Source organism: Bidens hawaiensis, unplaced genomic scaffold, assembly GCF_021521415.1.
Source record: "Bidens hawaiensis isolate Kalapana, Puna unplaced genomic scaffold, B.hawaiensis_p1.1 tig00020764_1, whole genome shotgun sequence".
Taxonomy (NCBI): Eukaryota; Viridiplantae; Streptophyta; class Magnoliopsida; order Asterales; family Asteraceae; genus Bidens; species Bidens hawaiensis.
In genome coordinates this window covers 318,271-341,782 of record NW_027493189.1, presented here as the reverse complement: position 1 = coordinate 341,782, position 23,512 = coordinate 318,271, and the positions used below count along the sequence as shown (strand labels likewise).

At 42.8% G+C, this 23,512-nt stretch overlaps 1 pseudogene across 1 annotated transcript; it reads right to left on the bottom strand.

The window, feature by feature from the left end:
* Window positions 1-20: 20 nt before the first annotated feature.
* Window positions 21-16,340, bottom strand: LOC143561629 (putative WRKY transcription factor 26; annotated as a pseudogene). The gene is made up of 5 exons (XR_013140342.1): window positions 16,023-16,340; window positions 15,477-15,832; window positions 6,803-6,813; window positions 4,296-4,442; window positions 21-372 (listed from the first exon to the last, which is right to left on the bottom strand). The product of XR_013140342.1 is annotated as a putative WRKY transcription factor 26 (transcript).
* Between the last annotated feature and the right edge of the window lie 7,172 nt (window positions 16,341-23,512).

The window sequence follows — 23,512 nt, the reverse complement described above, 5'->3', positions numbered from 1 at the left end:
TTAAGGCAAACAAACGATTGAAATATGTAACAGCTAGCGTAACACAAATTAAGGCAAACAAAACACGAGCTTGCTTTCATCAAAATCTTGCTACGAGGGTTCGCAATAACATAAATTGCATACTTAAATCAAAATGGGATTTTTAAACTTGAGCCCAGGAGTACAGGGTTTGGTCTTCTTTCGTTTGTAACAAATTCATGCTTTCAGGTTTGAAGTTTGTTTCATTGTGAGTTGAAGGCTTTGCAAGCATATATAGGAATGTCATGTTTATGTTTGCCTTCATATGTAGTCACTACAGAATTCGGGTCTAAGTAAACCCTTTCCACATGTTTTCGTACCTTGCATCCCTCATAAGCACACTTGTAGTAACTCCTGAAAGTTACAACTCATGTTAATATATAATTCTGGTAAACCGGGCGGGGCGAGGATAGGTCTACTAAAGGGTTCATGTCAAAAGTTGACGTTTTTACAAGTATCACTTAATTGCTTGGGGGCGAAAATGAGCTCGTTCGTCTTGAGAAGAATCATTTTAAAACGAATAGAAAGCTAGTAACAAAATGGATACCCGGCCTGCTCTATTTGCTTGATGGCATATCGTAGTTGTATTGTCCTTGGTGGCGGCAACGTACACTACCCAGCACCCACCCACAAACAATCGTTCGTATTGACTCATTTCTAGGTTATCAAGTTTTATAATTGAATTGAAGTTTTATATAATTTATTATAAAACGATTACAATAAAGTGGCAGGCAAACGGGCAACAAGCTGCGCCGCAACCCCCTTTTGAACAGCAAAGCCAATCCTGCTAAAAACGAAGCTTTGGGACCTAGAAGCTGAAGAGGTTCCGTGTACGACGCGCTGAACCCTACTCAAAAATTTCACAGCCTCTGGAGCCAGAAAACCAAATGTATCAAAGGCAAATGGTAGAAAGACATGTTGATTATCTAAACAAGCTTTCTCGTGTTTAACAACTTTGCCCGATTCAGCCTTCAACGCAGCCTGACCCACAACAAACCCACGGTCCCTGAGCCTAACAAGAGGAGACACTCCTGTAAGATCCACACAGGCGTGTTTCCCCCCTGCCCACCCGAACACAAGAATATCAGCTGGTCGTAAAGTAGACCTCCCTTCAATAGGATCCGTGAGAAAGTTAACAGGGGCCTCCTTTTTAGCAGAAATCCCTGCCCGTTTAAGAACATCACATAGAACATCCCTAACCAGATCATGTCTGTATTTAAAGCCAGGCAATTCTTTGCAATGCACCGCATGGTCACCAAAAGAATCCAAACAGACCTTACGACAAATTGGGCAAGGTTCATCCGTCGGGAACATAGGGATCATTAACCGGTACTTAAGGATAGCCCGATACTCCAAACCCGACATACGTTGGCCTAATCCTTCAACGGGGATGGCCGTTAGAAAATCCTGAGCCCGAGGAGCCCGAAGGCATTCAAACACCGCCTTTTGGCGAGGGGATAGATCAAACTTCACTTCTAAACTCTTGACGATTCCACTAAATAAGGCACTCGCCACAACATGTTGGGCTTTAGGGGGGCGGTGTCTTTATTAGAGAACCCGCTAAGATCAAAATCTGGAAGTGAAGTACGTAAACGATCCATCGCACACCCATAATCAGTGTCCAACCCATAAATATCACAACCCCGAAGAATATGGTCTTGCAAACACCACGACTGTGCTCTCGAAGCCACAAAAGCATATGTAGATACATCCTCGGCCGAACAGAGACCCAACCCCCCATAACGGATCGGAAGTGATGCCAACCTCCATTGGAGATCCCCAAAGAACGGACCTCCACAAACCACGATGTCCTCAATCGCCCTCCGAAGACCATTGTCAAATATAGAAACAGCTTCCCCCACATACATAGGTTGGCATATTCTCAAACCGAACAAAAGCTTGGCGACTCCCATACATGAGCGAAGCAAAAGAAGCTCGCATTGAGGATCCCGAAGTCTTGGGAGACAGCTCATCAGTTCCACAGCGCTAGATGCCCTTTTCATAGCCAAACTGCTGATAAACCCCGCATCCTGGCTTACAGCACCACCAAGGAGTTTCACGCCAAGCACCGGCCTTCCAATCCCACAAGGGAACAACCCCTCCTGTGCCTTCACCCCATTGCATGTTGGCCAAAATAACTCTGTTTTCTTAACGTTTAATTCAAGACCCAAACGAGGCCCCTCAGACCTGATAATATCTAATGCTTTGGCTACCTCTCTAGTATCCCCGATAATCGTGCCATCATCCAAGTACCAAGCATGAAAGAGAAGCTTGCACCGATCTCTGATTTGGTGAACAAGTGGGTGCAAAGCTAAGGCAAAAAGGAGAGGCCCAAGAGGGTCCCCCTGTTGAACCCCAGTGGTGGATTTAATGAAAGTATCACCCACATATAACCTAGCCGACTGCCCATATAAAAAATCCACCCAAAGAGAAATGGAAGGACATCGACTCCGAACCTCATGTAGAAGGGTCGTCCTATCAACTAAGTTGAAGGCATTGGAGAAATCAACAGCATAGCCAATGACCCATCCGAATGAAACTGATTTAGAAACCTGTTCGCGCTATGAAGCACGGCCTCTGCCCCACTGGGGACTCCCACCCCAAATTGAAAGTCACCGAGGTATTTAACCATCTCCTTCCCGACACCCGTCATAGCCACCTTAGAGACCAACCGCCTCCAAATGGCCCCAACGGCAATAGGTCTAATCCCATTGTCCGGTTTAAGCAACGGCGTAAGTGGGGCAGACGCAACAAACTCTGCCAACACCTTAGGACACCTTCCCCCCAAAAATAAATTAACCACCGCAGAGATAGCCTTGAGCAAACCATCCGCAATCGGAGACCCCTCTCCGCACAACGCATCTAAAATGTGTTGGGCTCGCAAACCGTCCCGCCCACACGAAGTCCCTTTAGGGAAAGACTTAATGCACCCAAGCACACTATCAACGTCCACGACAAGGGGAGACTCAGAAAGCAAAGAAGCAGGCATAATCGGAGGTGCCATGATGGGATGCTTAGACAACAAAGCGTTCAAAGTATCCTTACCGAAAGGTGCAACCCCTGAAGAGCATAATACCTTGACCGCAGCAGTGAAATGCCCGTCCGCAACTTTTCGCAAACATTGTTTAACATTGGCGCCCAACCCGGCGTTGTCAGACTCGGGTACAAACGCATCACCACCCGGGGCATCTCCTAGGGGTTGGTTAAAAAGCGATATAAGGAGCTCAAAGAAACCGTCACGGTCACCCCAAGCGGATAGCGACCGTTGAATAATTCGGCATTGCTCAGACTTTCTATTGCCAGACCTGCGTTGCTGACGATTAGAAGGTCTGAAAACTCGTAAGGTACAACGTGGTAACAACAACAGTTTCACCCACGCCTCAACAGACTCTGGCATAGCCGCCACCTTACCCAGAGCACCCACTAAGGCTTGGGAAAAAGCCATACGACAACTATGAGGAATGTTTTTAACAGTCGTAATAGAAAGAGTGAAGACACGCTCAAGGAGAGCTACATCCACCTCCACCCTTCCCACCGCGACAACTTCCCTCCCAACATGTGGCTTCGCAATCCCCACTATATATTCCTCCACATCTCCCGTGACACACTTGTACCAGACCGACCCGTCATCATGATGGCACCCCCGACGGAGAGCATGTGACTCCATACACGCTCCACACATCCACCTACGCGAGACCTTTAAAGCCTCACCAACCGAAATAAACAAATCCAAATTTGTCGAGATCGCCTCCCGTAAGGTCTCTTTCTTGTCATCCGATGACAAATGAAGCCGCTTAATATGTGCGGCCAATCGAACCCCCTTGGACCCCGGTAATCCATCCGGGCAACAGTGGAAGCCTCTAAACGGACACGGCCAAACAACCTCCTCAATAGCCCCGGTCATACCACCCCCGACCCACAAAACACCCCGGTAGCCAAGTACCACACCAAGAAAAATAATAATAAAACAAAACTCGAGTTGAGTTTGAGGAATGAACACCCGAACCAAAGAGGAAGGAGGAGAGCAACCACCCGTTGCCCTCCCCTCCTCAAAACACCAAAAACAAAGATTATTTCATTGAGGCGTTTTGTCAAACACCTGGCGGGCAAACTATTTTCTTCAAAATTTTAGTTGATGATGATTCCTTTTATAAATGTACAAAGTGAAAATGGGATATTTGGTATATTTTGCCAATGTCCGTCTTTAAATGTACAAATTGAATTTGCTCGATATATTATCTGAGTAGAATATATAAAGGTAACAATTAATTAATCACCTTGGATAAGTATTCCCCTTCACCACTTTCTGCCCATATTTTCGCCACTTAAATCCATCGTCTAATATATCAACTTCACTTCTCGTTTGCAACACAATTTTCGGCTCAGACAACGTTACTCGAGATGAGCTAGCAATGTCCATCTTCCTGCACCCCATCGTAAAACTCATCAAAAGAAACCAAAAAGGCCATGACTAGGTCAGTAAAACTAATACAACATTATAGTAAGCAATTCTATTGCTTAACTAATTGACTTTTTATCAAAAGAAAACTTTATAATTAATAAAACGGCTTGTAAATTTAAAGATAACTTTTCTTTTCCTTTTTTTTTTGTATTGTAAAACTGAAGAAACACATGACCTAATCCTCTTAAGGGCTTAGATCCGATGAGTCCACAGGGTACTGGTCAAATACTATCCAACTAACGATACAAGTCCGATCTCCTAAAGTCCAATGACAGAAACCTGCAAAACATCCAACGTGAGCTCGTTACAGGAAGGACAAGAGGGGGGGGGTCTTCCAGTAACCACCCTCTATCGTGAGAATAAGTACAATTCCGGCAGAGAAAGTACGTAAGTATTTAGAGTAGATAGTTGAGAGTGAATATGAATACCTCATGGAGATGATGCAAAGTATTTATAGCCGAAGGATGTGGGAATATAATTGGCCTAGCTGTCCCTTTCTAGAAGATGCTCTCGTAACCGCTTAGACACGTGTCCTCATATGATAGGTTGAGCTATACGACCCATGTGCATGGTTGTAACAACCTGGACACGTGCCCGTATGTGATAGGACGAGCTAAACTTGGCCATGCGTACAGTTATAACAACCTGGCCAACTGTCCTTCTATTGGATGATGGGTCACGTGCTCTCCAAGAAAGGATCTTGATAAATCTTCTAGAAGGGAGTTAGTTAATTACAGTTGTCCTATGACATTGCCTTCTGGCCATCCTTGCGGGTGGGAACAGTACCCTGCGGATGACTTCTGAGGGCGTCTAGATCCTCTCGCACATAGTCTCTAGGATATATTATTGTTCTTCCTTTGTCTTGATGTAACGTCAATGACGGCTGCCACTGTACCCGACTGTTCACCTTTTTACTTTTTCGGTTTTCCCGCGTGACGTGGTGATATCTGAATGGACCAGCTCATTCTCTCTCTACTGGCGACACTCCCATCGCATTAATTGCGATGGGTATAAATAAGACGGTTATCCCTCTTTCGAAGTTTTATCGCGTTTGATTTCTTATTTCCTTCTCTGATATCTCTCTAATTTTCGATTAACCGTTCCATCCTTCCAAAATTTCTCATTGTTTCCCCTTACCGATAATGGCCGGTGAAAAGAAATCGTATTCTCCTACCGTAGAGAACATTGCTATAAGTTGGAAACGTCCAGAGTATGAGAAACTTATTATGGCATACGGGATTCCGTCAGAATGGGAACAGGAGTTTCCAGCCGCCGGATCTATTGCTGACAAGCCTCCGTAAGGCAAAATGGCAATGTATGCCGACTTCTACTCCCATGGGAATCTTCGGTTTCCGATAACCAAGTTCCTTGGGAACATCTTGTCCGGTCATGGGATACACCTATCGCAGGTGCATCCATTTGGCGTCATGCAAATTCATCACTTCGAATTCGTATGCCGGGCAAACAACATTTTGCCCAAGAATACAAATTTTCCGTGTTTTACAAGATGCACGGGCACGGCGGGTGGTACAACTGCGCCTCAATGGCCAAGAGGATCATCGGCACTGAGCCGCCCCGGAGCGCGTATGAGTGGAGGACCAAATTCTTTTGGTTATGGGAGGATGTCGTCCCCATCACCATGGTCCGAAGTCCACACAACGAGAAGCTTCCGGATATGCCGGTTGCTTCTATTAAAGATCAAGAGTGGTTCCGCACATTAATGCAGAAACCTACGCCTATGCGGGCCATTCCTGAGGAGGCCTTGGTATGAGCCGCTTGTGGTCATACCCAGATCTGGAGCCGTTCTTCCAGAATGTGGATGAAAGTAAGCGTCTGCTGCCTTGATTTTCTTACAACATTTTACTTACCTCTTTTTCGTCTGTTTTACAGGTGAGGGGTCAATAATTGACGCCCTTTTTGATGACGTAGGGTGTTTGAAGAAGCGCATTCACGATGCAAAGGCTCTGCCAATACTGGACAAGACCCATGATCACTTCCTCTGTCCCAGCAAGTTACGCGCCGAGCCAGTGGCTTCCGAAGCCAATTTTCAAATAGATGTGTATTGTCTGAACCCTCGTCCTCTAAATGTTTTATCTTCTGACGGGGTGATTGTAACTTTGTCCTCGATTGACGAATCATCATCCCTCGAGGAGCAATATTCTGATGATGCTTCTATTGTTTCATCTGTCGCGCATGCGCTGGCAGAGCTGGAGCGGAAGAGGAAACAACGACCTTCCAAGGTAAGTGAAGCGGGTTCCAGCCACACGGATACCAAAGAGGAACTCAACAAGAAGAAGCGCTGGACGCAAGTTCCAAAGAAGCCCAAGGTCCGTCTAGGAGACCGGGTGATGGAGTTAATGAGGGATTCTGCCCGTAAGTTGCTGACTCCTAAATATCAATTGTTTTGCTATACTTGACTTTTAACTAGTTGTTTGTTCCTGTCCCGCAGAAACTAGTAATGCGAGTCATCAAGGCATAACAGCGGAAAAACCATCATCTCCTCCGTCGTCGACGGAGAAGCCACCATCTCCTCCGCCATCGACAGAAAAGCCACCATCTCCTCCGCCATCAACGGAGAAAACATCATCTACTCCACCAACAATTGTCATATCTGATGACGTGTCCAGTCCAAGAGGAATGAACCAGTTTAGGACATTGAGGAACCAGTTACGCAGGATGCGCCGCACCAAACTCCTCCCTCACCACCCCAATCTTTTCCTCATATTTCATTTTCGTCACCACCGCGTCAAATGGGTGGTGGAGAGGTTTCTCATTCCCATCCATCTGCTTCTGATTTTTATGGAATGAGAAACCCTGGGGAAGATGATCATCTGTTCACAATGCGCTGGACAATTGCACAGGGGTCCCACTTTATGGACCCTAACGTATGTGCTGAGTTTCTTAGTCGCGTGGTGCCGCCCACTAAACTTTCCTTCCAACGCGGGCGCCCTCGACATGATCTCGCACAAGACTTTAATTCTGTCCTAGCTAACACTGTGGCCAGCGGACAAGAAATTCTGCGAGATTGGCAATCAATGGGGGAAAAATGCGGTGAAATGTCCCGGGCCACTAACGAGGAAAAGAAGGCCGCGGAGGATCGGCGTCTGAGGGCCAACATTGAAGAGTGAAAGCTGAAAGATGTTGGGATTGCCCTCCAGTCGAAGAATGATAGGCACGCTGCTGCCGCCCGCCAATAGGAAGAGGCATGCAAAAAGCAGAATTCCGTCCTTAAGGGTGCCCAGGATGAGACCCAATGGAAGGGGGAGGACCTGGCTAAGGCCGTCAAAGCTAACACTGCTCTGGAATCTCAAGTTACCAATCAAGGTAACATAATTTAAGCTTTTGAGGAAGAAACTAAGCTGAGGAAGGAGCAGGCGGAGGTGATGGAGAAGAGGGCGGTGGTTATACAGGCTACATATGATGCCCTCCTGAAGGCTCACGAGGAAACAAAAGCTCGTGCGGCCAAGTTATATGAGGATAACTTGCAATTATCCGACGGGTATCTTGAGCAAAAGGAGAAGGCCACGCGGACTGAGGAGGAAAGGCAATGGTTGTTAGATGAGGGTCTTGGGCTGGTACACCTTTTGATCTCTTTCCTTATATCTTTCATTTTTTGCTTTGGCCACCTTGTTGACCTTTTGCTTGTGTCCTTTATTCTTAATAGGTTATTAAGCATATCAAGGAGGGGCCTGAGCAGACGGACAGTTTTACTGTGCTGCTCAATACCTCAAGTCAAGTTGGCTGCTTAATTGGCTTTAAGGAGGGTCTTGAGTACGCGAAGACTAATCGTCCAGTGGAGGAGCACCCGTTGCATGGGCATAATGTTGTGGGAGAATACAATCGGCGAATGCAGGAATATGACGATCTGTCATTCCCTCTCCAGGCCATGATCCTTGAGTTTGCCGCAACGGCAGATGGCGTTCACCTCTTAAAGGAGTATCTTCAAGAAACATCTGAAGAAACGCCATCCACTCCTCCAACTTCCGCCAAGCCAGATACTCCAACCTCGAAGACCCAAGGCCCTGAATATACAAATGCTCCAGTTCCGTAGAATAGTTGAAAGTATTTGTAATTTTGTATATATATCTTTTGTAATCCTCTTTTGACATCAATATAAGAAGTTTTTATCCTTTACACCTTGTCTTATGTATATAATATAAGTGTTAGATTGTAGGATCTTCTTAGTCATAAATGAAGGATTATTTAAATTTTATTCTAAGGACACGCGGGTTCTTTCTGGCACATAGGCCAGGAATTTTTTCTTTAAAGACACACGGGTCCCTTCTGGCACGCAGGCCAGGAATTTTTCTTTAAGGACACGCGGGTCCCTTCTGTTAGGCAAGGAACTTTTCTTTAAGGACGCGCAGGTCCCTTCAGGCATGCAGGCCAGGAACTTTTCTTTAAGGACACGCGGTTCCCGTCTGGCACGCAGGCCAAGAACTTTTCTTTAAGGACACGCTGATCCCTTCTGGCACGCAGGCCAGGACATTTGTTACACAAGACTTGTACATAGGTTTAATCAAGTACTTTAATAAGAAAGGCACGCATGCCGATTTTATAATATAAGTAATGACATAAAATATTGTTTTTACTAACTATCAGGGCACGCAGGCCGAAAAGAAAGAATAAGCGTAACCCAATTCTTGCTCAAATGTAACATCTCTTTAGTTGTGAAATGTTCCAGGTTCTAGGGATTTTTGTCCCGTCTAATTTCTCCAACTTGTAAGCACACTTTGATAATACTTCTTTCACTTTGTACGGACCTTCCCAAGTTGAGGCCAATTTACCCGGAGGTTCTTGACCGGATGCTTCATTGTTGCGGAAGACAAAGTTTTCCACATTGAAGTTACATTTTTGAACCCGCGCGTCATAATATTTTTGTAACTGACGTTTATAATTATGCTCGCGGATCAGGGCCAATTCACTCCTTTCTTCAAGGAGATCTAAGTTCATCCGCAACTCTTTTTCATTATCGTTGTTCATCAACAATCTTGCGGATGGGACTCCAATTTCAGCTGGGATCATGGCCTCAGTACCATAAGTCAGACTAAACGGTGTTTCGGAGTTGCTTGACTTCTTCTGGGTGCAGAAAGCCCAAAGTACATGGGGCAATTCGTCCACCCATCCAGTTCGTTTAGTTCCCAACCGTGCTTTGATTCCATCTTTAATGGACCTATTCGCTCTTTCGACCTGTCCATTGGTCTGCGAGTGGGCTACAGAAGTAAACACTTCGGTGACCTAAAGTTCTTTCAGACACGCTTGTAGCCCACTATCCGCGAACTGGGTTCCATTATCGTTGATTAATTCATGTAGGAAGCCAAAACGGCAAATGATGAACTCCCACAGAAATTTCTTGATGCTGGATGCGGTGATGGAGGTAACCGGTTTAACTTCTACCCACTTGGAAAAATAATAAATTGCCAAAATTAGAAATTTGACACGTCACGGGGCTTCTGGAAATGGACCCATGATATCAATTGCCCACTTCTGGAACGGCCATACGGATGTTACTGGCACTTACTCTTTTTTTGGGCGCAGGGTGTTGGGGGCATGGCGCTGGTATGAATCACAATTCCTGATTTCTTGCACTGCGTCCATTTGCATCCCCGGCTAATAATACCCCGCATTCCTGAGTTTGGCCACAACCATTCTTGGACCCACATGTAGGCCACAAATACCCTCTTGAACTTCCCTTATCATATAATTTGCATCCTCGAGGTCCACACATCTCAGGAGTGGACTGAGAAAGGATCTGCGGTATATGATACCATCCTGCACTTGGTAATTTAGGGCTTTTTGTCTGATCTTCCAGGTCATAGCTATTTCTTTCGGGAGGACTGTTGATGTTAGATAAGCCATAATTGGTGTCATCCAGATTCAACACCGGTTTGTATGACCAATACTTGATGCTGCAGGACAGAGGGTCGATCAAGGACTTCAATACGGATGTCTTTTGCAAAATTTTCAAAACTTGTTGAAGCTAATTTGCTAAGAGCATCCGCTGACTTATTTTCACTTCGCTTGATGTGGATGATTTTGCAAGATAAAAATTAAAGGATCAAGTCCTTTGCTTTCGATAAGTATGAAGCCATCATATCGTTCTTCGCCTCGAACGTCCCGTTGATCTGTCCTGCGATTAACATTGAGTCCACCCGTGCTTCCAAGTGTTTTACCCCAAGATTTTTGGCTATCCACATGCCTACTAAGAAAGCTTCATACCCTGCCTCATTGTTGGTAATTTTAAAGTCCAATTTTATGGCATAAGTAAATTCGTGCCCTTCGGGATTAACCAATATGAGGCATGCGCCTGACCCTTCATTAATTGAAGCTCCATCCGTGAACAGTGACCAAACCTGGTCTCGTTCAGGAGGTATCGTAGTTTGCTGTTCGATTAGACACTATTCTTCCTTGTTCTGCGGGACTTCTGTAATGAAGTCCGCCAGCACTTGGCCTTTGATCGCGGGTCTGAGTTTATTCTCAATCGCATGCTCTCCCAATTCTATAGCCCATTTTGACAATCGTCCGGACAGTTCTGGTTTACTCAGAACATTTTTCAACTTGTACCCTGTTTTCACATTGATTGGGTGGCCTTGAAAATATCTGCGAAGGCGCCTGGCGGCACAGACCAATGCCAAAACCAGCTTCTCAAGCATCGAATATCTGGTTTCTGGACCTGTCAATGTTCTACTGACATAGTAAATTGGTGTTTGGAGACTTTTCCTATCTATCAGTAGCATGGCCCCAACGGCAATATCATATGCTGACAAGTACAATGTCATAGGCTCTCCCGCATGCGGTGCTGTTAGTGTAAGCAGTTCCGTCAAACACTTTTTAACTTCTAAAAATGCTTTTTCTACTTCCGCATTCCATTTGAAATGTGATTTCTTTAGGAGATTCCCCATTTGAAATGTGATTTCTTTTTAACACAAATGGGTAAGATTTAGCCGCGTGATTGGCCAAAAATCTGTTTAAATAAACAATCCTTCCATGTTCAAAACATTTTTCATACATTATGTCTGACGTACTTCACCCCCAAAGCCAGACACAGGTGCGTGATTGGCTTCAGCCTCACCTTGTCTTCCTAGTCAAGTTGTTCAAAACATTGTTCATACATTATGTCTCACGTACTTCCAGTATCAATGAAGACATAATGTGAACGGTAATGACCTATGAGGGCAGTGATTATCAACGGGTTTTTGTTGCATGGACCCCCTTTGACCCGCGGGAAAATTACGGGTTCATTCTTCCATTCTTTCTCATAAATTTCTCGCCTCTTTCTTCCAACTATGCGCCCTCCTTGAATCATGTGAACATTCAAATCTCTGACCTGCTTTTTAGGCGGTCCTTGATTGTCTTGTGAGGAAGCTTTGCCAGAACCTTGTCTCACATTTTTTTCTAAGTGTACAAGCTTTCCAGACTTGACCGTTGTTTCAATTTCACCCCTCATGGCCAAACACTCATCCGTGTTATGACCGATGTCGTCATGGAACGTGCAATGTTTCTTGGGGTTGAGGAATGTTCTTTTCATGATTGGCTGAGGATTCTTGAATTTCATGTTCTCAGTGGTGAGAATTTCCGAGGGATTTTTTGTCAATGGGGTCCAATTGTTAGTAACTTGCATTGAGGTTCTTGTTTTGCTTTTGTTTCCTATCAGTGACCTTGCATCAAACTGCTTCGATGTATCCGCAGAAGGTTGAAGCTTGACCAAATTGATCCCTTGGCTTGTCTATAAGGCCGCGGATTCTGAAATTCCACTTTTGGAGTTTGCTTTGGGCTGTCAGACCCCAAAGTCTTTTCAGTTCTCGCAAACAATTTCGAGACAGACATTATTTCATCCCAGGTCTTGGGCATTCCATCTATACCAGTTAGGGTGTGGATCAATGCGTTACTCCGCACATTATTGCGGAAGGCTCCCCTCAACATGTCTTCACTAATTCCTCCAACATTAAGACTTTCATCGTTAAACGGAGAAATGAAATCTTCAATAGACTTATTGTCCCGTCTAACGATGTCTAATATCTCAGAAGGATCACGGGTGTGCTTCTTTTGTTGACTAAAGTGTTGAGAGAATTTGACCACCAGGTCGTCCCAACTCTTGATTTCCCATCCGGCAGTTTCTCAAACCATTTGCGCGCCAACCCAGTCAACGTTAATGAAAACATGTGGCACCAGTAAGGAAGAGTCCAACCACTGACTCCTCCTACTGCCACAAAATTAAACAGGTGATCGCTAGGATCTGTCATCCCATTGTACTTTCCTAATGACGTAGGAATTTTCGCTTTAACTGGGAATGGAGCTGTTGCAATACGCGCTATGAATTTTGACTTCTCAGCAAAGGCTGTGGGACGATATGGTTTTGTGAAGTCTTCTTCCGCATCACTGTGGTACTCAGTATGGCGACCTACCGCACGCGGGCGAATAGTTCCCTCTCGTCTATGAATTCTGCTATCTCCGCTGAAATAATTGACTGCACTTGGACGATTTTTTTGGATCATTACTTTCATATTCATCTCTGTAGGAGGGCTCGCGCATGACCATGCTAGAACAGTCACGCCTCCTCCTTTCAAAATCATCCTCAGGAAATCTCTCCATCTGGAGGCTGTCACACATCTGACTCCTCCACACCGTTGTGGGAGGAGGTGGAGATCTCCTAGGAGTCTTGTCATAAGCCAAAGTACGCGCACGGATTCGCTCTTCACGAACCATGCGCTCGTACTCAGTTAAAGCATTTTCTTGCTGAATACGTAACCAATCCTCGGGGGAACTGAATTCCTCCAGCTCTGGAGCTACGACAGTGAAGTCTCGCCGGCTCGGAATTATCAGATCCGTCTTCCAGACCTAATTCCGTGCGGGCCCGACGAGTTTCCGTCGTAACATGTCCTAAGCCACCCGGAGTTGGGCCTCCAGGTGCTTCAACATCGACAATACGTCTAACAGTTGCCGGAGTTTCCGTCGGCCCTTCGAGAGATTGACTCATATCGTTCGAACCAACAAAAAATTATCACAGTTCTAACCCAAGCACGGATGACGCCAATGAAGAAACACTGACCTAATCCCCTTAAGGGCTTAGATCCGATGAGTCGACAAGGTACGAGTCAAATACTATCCAACTAACGATACGAGTCCGATCTCCCAAAGTCTAATGACAGAAATCTGCAAAACAGCCCTGTGAGCTCGTTACAGGAAGGACAAGAGGGGGGATCTTCCCATAACCACCCTCCGGCGTGAGAATAAGTACAATTCCGACAAAGAGAAAGTAATTAAGTATTTAGAGTAGATAGTTGAGAGTGAATACGAATCCCTCATAGAGATGATGCAAAGTATTTATAGCCGAAGGATGTGAGAGTATGATTGGCCCAGCTGTCCCTTTCTAGAAGATGCTCTCGTAACCGCCTAGACACGTGTCATCATATGATAGGTTGAGCTATATGGCTCATGTGCATGGCTGTAACAACCTGGACACGTGTCCATATGTGATAGGACGAGCTAAACTTGGCCATGTGCACAGTTATAACAACCTGACCAGTTGTCCTTTGGCTGACAAGTCACGTGCTCTCCATGAAAGGATCTTGGTAAATATTCTAAAAGGGAGTTAGTTAATTACAACTGTCCTATGACGTTGCCTTCTGGTCATCCTTGCGGGTGGGAACAGTACCATGCGGATGACTTCTGAGGGCGTCTAGATCCTCCCGCACATAATCTTTATGATATATTATTGTTTTTTTTTTTGTCTTGAGTAATGCGGGTGATTTATATGTCTCGTGGGTGACATATGAGGGGATCCCTTCTTACTCGCGAATGGCATTTAGAGGTATTTGGGTCTTTTTGGTACTCTACCTCAATAAAAACTATTATCTTTTCTATTCTTTTTAAATTTTATTTTATGTAAATTAGTTGTCTCTAATAATTTATGTAGTTTTGTTTCTGATATAAATCTACATTGACAATATCATTAAAAAAAACTTTTACATTGCACTGAATTGAAATGTATTAAAATGAGTTATTGAAAAAATAATCATTTCTTGTCTTATAATATATAACAAATACGATTAGACGCAACTCAGTTTTCATTGAAGTTTATATGAATATATAGAAAAAGATCCAAACAAAGCTATATATCTATAGTTTTATAAGATATTAAATATTATAAATTATTAAACATTAAAAATTAATCGGTTGTCCCTGTGATTTAGTCATATTACCAAAACTGTAATTCCCAAGTTTCTAAAAGGACAAGTTTTGGATCAACTATTTGCCAAAACATGACCCCATGCAGTGGTCCATGAGATAGTAGTTGTAATATGGTCCTTGTAACATAAATTATCGTGTTATAACAACAATCTATCTTAAATAAACAAAATATTAAAAGTTTTTTGGTTGCTTCTTACATTCTCTCAGGTCACTAGATTGCATAATTTGTAAATGAAGTTTTCTCATGCATTTAACCCGAATTCACGGGCATGAGTCTCACCAAACCCAGATATTTTCTTAAGTGGGCTATAACATCTCATTAAATTAAAAATTAATCTCACCAAATATTTGATATGAAAAATCATATTAAATAGGGATACATTAAAAATTAATATATGATTTCTTTAATATATATATATATATATATTATTTATAATTAAAAACAATTTTATAGTAAGCGGGTTATGGGTCTCATCAAACCCACGGTTTATAACATCTCATTTATTTATAAAATTTTTTCATTATCAAATATTAAGTATATTATTATCTTTTGTATGATAAATAAAATTAAAATTCAAAAAGCATATAAAAATTATAAACGGATAATGTAAAAACAACACCCGTAATACGGGGATAAAAGCTAGTAATTATATACTAATGGAATTTATTTATTAAAAAAAAACACTATTGTATTTTAAAATTACCATGAGTTTGAGGAGAGAAGATTTTTAAAAATATTTATTTTAATTTCACAAGTTGTTTTAATAATTACTTGAAAACAGTTCAAAGAAGGTACGTGGGATACTTGCCTTTTCTTTAGATTAGCCGCAGGATTACCCGTAACATCATTTGCTTCCACGTGGTTAACAATTTGTTGACCAGGGTTTGCTGGTTTTTGTACAAAACTCATGTGTTGGTCCATGTTGGGTTCATGGTTATGTTGACCTTTATAGATGATGTCACTTATATCGCCACCATGGAAGTGACCGATCTTTTTCGTGGCGGGGCAGTTAGTTTGTGTGCATTTGTAGTAGGTGCGAGGAAGCTCGCTCGCCTTTACTTTTTTCTGCCCGTATTTCCTCCATTTGTACCCGTCGATAGCGGGGCGAGTTACACGTACAACAGGTTCGGGCTTTGGGTTATTGGTTGAGAGTCCAAATCCTAAACGAGCCGAATAGCGTCAAAAACTATTTATATTTTCATTAAAAAGTACTGCATATTTTATTGCAACAAATGTACAGTGTTTTAAAACCAAGAGCGTCCATCAATCTGGTCGTTCATTGGTCAGACTAGACAGGCCCGGTCTCGAAATGGGTGACGTAACAAATTGAATTAGATAAAAAAGAAAAACAATACTAGAATAAAATTGAATTAGATAGAAAAACCAACTAGTCTCGAAATGGGTTTCCGGCACCGGTGATCGGTAGTGTATCAACCAAAAGCTGAGAAAAAGTGCGGAGATCGGTGTCAGGATAGTGATCCGAGAAAAAGTTTGAGACAAGTGTCATAGGCCCGGGACTAAGTCCGATTGCCAAGTTGTCTAAAGAAGACTGGGGAGGTAGCGTTAGCGTTGGTGGAAGGTATGGTTGTTGTGGTGGTGGTACGGCCGCCTCTCCACCACCGCCGGTTTCCGCCATATGATCGGTATATGACGTTTGGTTGGTGACATATAAAGTGAAGATATATAGTATTATAGACTTATAGTAATGTGTTATGTGCAAAATATTATGTTTGTTGAATAATAAACAAAAAGGGACCTTTCGGTATCAATTGGAAATCAGACATCATCTTGTCCACGGACCTTTTTCAAGTTTTGTATTGTGTGAAAAGAAATATAATGTATCTTTTTAAATTATAATGCATATATAAATGAGTTTTTTTAACATATTTGAATTTCTTTAACGGATCACTGATAGGTCCCTGGCCTATCCAATCATCTCAATTTCCAGAGTATGGAACCGTGATGTGCTAGGTTGGTACGTTTTCAAAGGGAAGCTCATACATTAATCCATCACATCTATCCCGACCTAAAAGACCATCCATGAAAGAAAACCCACTATATGCGAGAGAACCCCCTTGCCCGACCTAAAACTCCTGTTATTTTTATCACATATGAGACTCTAACTCAAGACTCCACTTTACCGCATGGGCTTATGACGAATTGATTCGATGATTTATATTACAACAATTCCCAACTCCTAATAAATTATATTTTCTATAAACCTTGAAGTATATAATGAAAATCCTAAAATTCAAAATTCAATTTTACATAGAATTAAATATGATTTTATAGAACTAAAGAGCACGCCATAAGAGAGAATTAAGAGGAATGCAATGTGTAAATGAAGAAACACAGATCTAATTCCTGAATGAATCTACAGGATATGGGTCAATTACAATACAACCAATAATACGAGTCCAATCTTCCAAAGTCCAATGACAGAAACCTGCAAAATAACTACCGTGAACTCGTTACGGGAAGGACAAGAGGGGGGGTCTCTCTGTAACCACCCTCCGGCGTGAGAATAAGTACAATTTCGGTGAAGATAAAGTACTTAAGTATTTAGAGTAAATAGTGGAGAGTGAATGTGTTACCTCATGGAGATTGTGGAGTATTTATAGCCGAATGATGTGAGAATATAATTGGCCCAACTGTCCCTTTCTAGAAGATGCCCTTATAACCGCCTAGACACGTGTCTTCCTGTGATAGGTTAAGTTATACGGCCCATGTGCATGGTTTTAACAACCTGTACACGTGTCCATATATGATAGGATGAGATAAACCTGGCCGTGTGTACGAGTGTAACAACCTGGCCAGGTGTCCTTCTTTTGTTGGTCGAAGGGTCACGTGTTTATCAAGAAAGGATCTTGGTAAATCTTCTAGAAGAGAGTTGGTTAAATATAGTTGTATAATGACGTTGCCTTCTGTCCGTCCTTGCGGGTGTAAACAGTACCCTGCGGATGACTTCTGAGGGCGTCTAGATCCTCCCACACATAATTTCTAGGATATATAATTGTTCTTCTTTTGTCTTGAGTTATGCGGGTGATTTATATGACCCGCGGGTAGCTTATGAGGTGGCTCTGACCCACGGGTGGTACTTAAGGGTATTTGGGTCTTTTTGGTACCCTACCTTTATAAGTCCCCCCAGTCCATTTTTTCTTCCGCGTGAAGCTTTTATGCGCGTGAAATTTTGGACTTAAGATATTTTTGGGGATTTTCGAATTTGCAAGTTGTTGTGGAGATATTTTCTGTTGGTGTAGATAACGATGAAAAGGTACGAAGGGACAATCTGCCGGCTATCGCACAGTTGACGTGATGTCAGTGCCGGATGTCACTATACCCGACTGGTCACCTTTTTCATTTTTTCGGTTTTCCTACGTGACGTGGCGTTATTTGAATGGACCAACTCTTTCTCTCTCCACTGTTCCCATCTCATCGCATTTATTGCGATGAGTATAAATAGAAGCAGTTAGCCTTCGTTCGAAGTTTTATCGCCTTTGATTTTTCACTTTCTTCTCAATTTCTCTCTCGAACACTCGATTAATCACTTTTATTTTTCAAAATTGCTCGGTGTTTTCCTTTGCCGATAATGGCTAGAGAAAAGAAATCGTCTTCTCCAACCATGGAGAATATCGCAATAAGTTGGAAGAGTTCAGAGAACGAGAAGCTTATCATAGCATACAGGATCCCACCGAAATGGGAACCGGAGTTCCCATCCACTGGATCTACTGCCGACAAACCTCCGGCCGGCAAGATGGTGGTGTATGTTGATTCCTTCCCATGGGAATCTTCGGTTTCCGATAACCAAGTTCATGGGAAAAATTTTGTCTGGCCACGGGATACACCTATCACAGGTGCACCCATTTGGCCTCATGCGAATTCGTCACTTCGATTTCGTATGTCGGGCAAACAATATTGTTCCCATAGTTGACAAATTCTCCGTTTTTTTGCAAAATGCACGGACGCGGCGGGTAGTATAACTGCGCCTCGGTGGCCAAGAGGGTCATAGGCACCGAACCACCTAGAGACGCGTATGAGTGGAGGATCAAGTTCTTCTGTTTGCGGAAGGATGTCGTCCCTATCACCATGGTTCGACGTCCGCACAACGATATGCCGGTTGCTTCTTTCGAAGTCAGGTGTGGTTCAGCACCTTTATGCAGAAACCTACGCCCATTCGGGCTATTCCTGAGAAGGCCCTGGTATGGGCATGTATGAGCCGCCTGTGGCCATGCCCGGATCTGGAGTCTTTCTTCCAGAATGTGGATGAGAGTAAGTATTTTCCTCATGTTTTTTCCTGGATCCTTTCTTTGATCGCTTTACTTAGCTCTTTTGTGTTTCTTTTCAGGTGAGGGGTCAATGATTAACGCCCTTTTTGATAATGTTGGGTGTCCGCTGAAACGCATTCGCGATGCGAAGGCTTTGCCTATACTGGACAGACCCGGGATCACTTCCTCTTTCCCACCAAAATACGTGTTGAGCCAGTGGTTTCCGATGCTATCTTCTAGATAGGTGCGTATCGTCTGAATCATCGCCCTTTAAATGCATTGACCTTAGATGGGAGGATTTTAATTTTGTCTTCGAGTGACGAATCATCATCCTGCGAGGAATCTGATTCTGACGATGCATCTGAAACTTCCTTTATTATGCGAGCATTGGCAGAACTTGAACTGAAGAGGAAGCTACGGGCCTCAAGGCAAGTGACGCGGGTACTAGCCACGTAGATGTCGAGGAGGGACCCGACAAGAAGAAACGATGGACGCAAGTCCCGAAGAAGCACAAGGTCCGCCTAGGGGACCGGGTGATGGAGTTGATGAGAGCCTCCGCCCGTAAGTTTGTTAATTCTTGAATCAGCTTTTTGTTAAATGCTAACTTTTGTTGAATTACTTTTGTCTTGCTGAAACTGGTAATGCGCCGCAATAGGATGCAACGAAGGAAAAACCACCATCTCCGCCACCATCGACAGAGAAACCACCATCTCCGCCGCCATCAACGGAGAAGCCACCATCTCCTCCGCCATCAACAGAAAAACCACCACCTCCTCCGCCATCAATGGATGATCCAACCCCAACGATCGTCATATCCGATGACGTGTCTAGTTCCAAGGAAAAGGAACCAATTCAAGACACTGAGGAACCATTATTGCAGGATGCCCCACATCACTCTTCGTCTCCATCTCCGCCTTCTCCTCCTCATATTTCACATAAATTGCAAGATGCGCCTCAACAGGATGCCCTACGCCCATCTGGAGGTGGGGAAACTTCCCATTCCCGCTCTTCCAATTTTGATTATTATAGGATGGAGAACCCGGGAGAGGATGATCACCTATACATCCCGCGATGGACCATTACGCAAGGATCTCGTTTCCCATATCCATACACTTGTACTACATTTGTCAGCCAAAGTGTTCCGTCGGCGGAACGAGCTTTTCAGCGTGGTCGCTCCCGCCATGATCTCGGTATGGACTTCAGTGTTGTTTTGGCCAACACTGTATCTAGCGGGCAGGAGATCCTTCGAGAGTGGCACTCAATGGGGGAGAGATGTGGAGAAGTGTCCCGGGCCACTGAAGAGACCAAGAAAGCTGGTGAGGACCAGCGTTTGAGGGCTAACACTGCTGAGTGGAAGCTTAAAGACGTTGGAATTGCCCTGCAAGTAGAGAAGGACAGGCAGACTGCCGCCGCCCGCCAATGGGAGGAGGCGTTTAAATGTAACACCCCGTAACCGCAGCGGAAACGTAAACGGGATGCAACAGACACCTCTGATATCAACCACATTGTTTATAAAGAAAACTGAATACATTAATATACTTCAAATTACATTATCTCGTATTTCATTACCGTCTAGGTGATACACACATCATACAATACGATACATAATTCTATTTATTATAATGTATCCTAACATCCAGCACGCAAATCTTACACACATCAAGCACTTAGCACGTAAGCAATCACTTCATCTTAGTTGTACCTGAAAAGCATGTGAGAAAACGGGTCAACTACGAATAGTTGGTGAGTTTCACAATTCGAGTAAACCATGATAAATCATTATCAAAATATAATATTATCGATGTAATTATGCTGAGCCCACAAGTGAAACCTCTGACTATCACACACAACCCCCGTGGCATATCCCCCGCCCACGGACCTGCCCCAAACCGCTATGTCTAACATTACATAGCAAAATATATATCAACAACAAAATAGACATGTGCAACTGGCTGGGAAACATCAGCAAATCCATGCCGGACCAGTTGGGTTTGTCAGACCAATAGTACTATCCACACTCTACCGGCTTTCAGTTAATCACTCGTGTTCCGGGGCCTTAGAATGTTAGCAACTCAGACAATTACCATCTTAGTACATTTCCGTACGATTCCCGTACAATAAAACATATATAAATCCACGCAAATCCATGCGTTCAGTATGTACTTAAACATTTCAGTAGTAACATGCTTCCGCCCCGAGAAAATATTCGAAAACAGTTCAGAAAAAGGGGTTCGTGAAACTCACCTTAGCACATGCAAGCAGGTAACAACAATCATTATCAGTTAACACGTCCAATCTGTAATATGATCCCTACGATCGTTACTATACACTCATTATTAATATAACTTTAACCAAGTTAACCGGTACATCTGGGGACACTGTTAACCCAGCACTGTACACATTCCGTGGGCAATGTTAACCCAGAAACACATCTAGGGACATCTGTGGACACTGTTAACCCAGTACTGTACCCATTCCGGGGACAATGTTAACCCAGAAACACTTCTCCGGACTCAGATTGTGATATCGTTTAGAGTTCAATGGTCAAAATTATTATTAGTCGTTTTTCCCGTTTTGCGTGCCTAGCACGATTATCCGTTTTTACGTTCCAAAAATGAGTTTGGTCACACACGACCCGAAAATAGTTGTTGACTGATAATTTAGTTAAAGTTGTGAAATTAGAGCTCGGTTTAGACGCCCCGTTTGGCCGCGGGACCCGTTTCCGTCTTTTGCGCACCGGAAACTGTTAAATCGTTTAAAATTACCCAAATCATCCGAATTATTTTCGGATGATTTATTTTTACTTGTTTAACTCAGTTATATGAAAATAGTTCATTTTTAGGGTTCTTATACACCAGTCAGCTCGTCTACCCGAACTTTGCTGGTTTATGCGTTTTAGACTTTAAAAGTTTGTTTTTATCTTCTTTTTAGCACAATTAATTATCCGTTTAGTCTCGGATCTTGAAATTTTGCACAAATCACTTTTTGACAGTGGGGAATTTTATAAAAATATTTCCAGAATTAATTTTTATAATTAAAATTTATTTATCTATTTTTAAACATCATTTAAACACTAAATATGTCGTAAATACCAAACGACCTTAGAAAAATCCCAAATTTTTCCTGGATGTCCCCTGTCATCCACATAGTCCCCTGTAATTTTTTTCCAAAACCAAAATCTCTTTTTACATGCCATTTTCACTAAAACCGAGCTAGAAAACCCTAGAACTCGTTTAACCGAAAAGCCTACTTAGACTTCTCCAACTAACCTAAAATTTTGTGTGTGACTTAAACATGTTATCAAAAGATTATCTGCAATTTTCCAGAATTTTTCATGATATTTAACTATTTTTCACCATTTTTGGCCAAAACCGAGCATTAAATTCACCAAATATTCATCCTTTGTCCAAAAATTACCAAAAATTCACAGAACTCATATTTTCATGTATTTAACCCCTCTGTAAAATTTCATGACCTAACTCTAAACCATCAACAATCTGTCCAAAAACTCCAAAACCGAACATAAACCGAATATACCTTTCGATCTCCGCCACTACAAGCTACAAACTCGTTTTTCCGCCTTATCTACCACTAAATACAGAACCTACAACCAACATACCACAATACTAAGCAAGTTACACTCACGATCAAGCCTCTTACACTATTGTTTCGGTTATTGCTTTAAAAACAAAGATTTAACCGTAAAAATCCGTTTTTGGTCCGTTTAACTCCTTTCTTGGACCAAGATCCCTTGTATAACCCGTATACATCACTTGATCATGCAAGAATCGGTTTTCATCTTTGAAACCTCATTTTCTTGCAAATAAACTCAAGAAACGAAGATGAAAACGTAAATAACTCGATCCTTACCGTGTTTTTCTTGCTACACTCTCGGGTTTTTGGATCATAAAGTTGAAGAAGGGATGAAGAATCTTGATATGTTTGTAAAAAAAATAACAATGAATGGGGGTAAACCCCTTGGGGTCCGATCGGAACAACTAAAGGGGTGGGGTGGGACCCACTTCTTCAATCTAAGCCACATATTCAGATTTCCGTAATCTGGATAATGTTTTGGATAATCTGGTTCAGTTCTTTTTACGGTTAAGTGTTTAATTCGGCTTAAAACGAGGCTAAAACGGTCGTTTTTCGGCTTAAAAATGAAATTTATATAAAACCGATTTAAAAACTTCAAAAACTTAAACCATGACATTTATTAACTTAAAACATCATATTATTAATTATTGCGCATCTTTTTCGGCTTGATCGATCGTCTCTTGCTCGGTTTGGTATTAAAGGTTTCGTTTAACGTACCGACGTACCATTAAATCGAAATTCTTTTTCTGTGCCGTACTTTACTTATCCCGAAGCATTAATGCTTCGTAACCTCACTAAATATTATAGATATCGTCTATAATTGAACCCTCGATTCGTTCGGGTTTCAATAACTATCGATCGATTAATCGCATAATCAATACGATGAATTATATATTCACGTTCAATCAATACATTGAACCATGTATTCTCATATAATTACTATGGTAATTCATGTACCCGACATTAAATATAACGTAACTA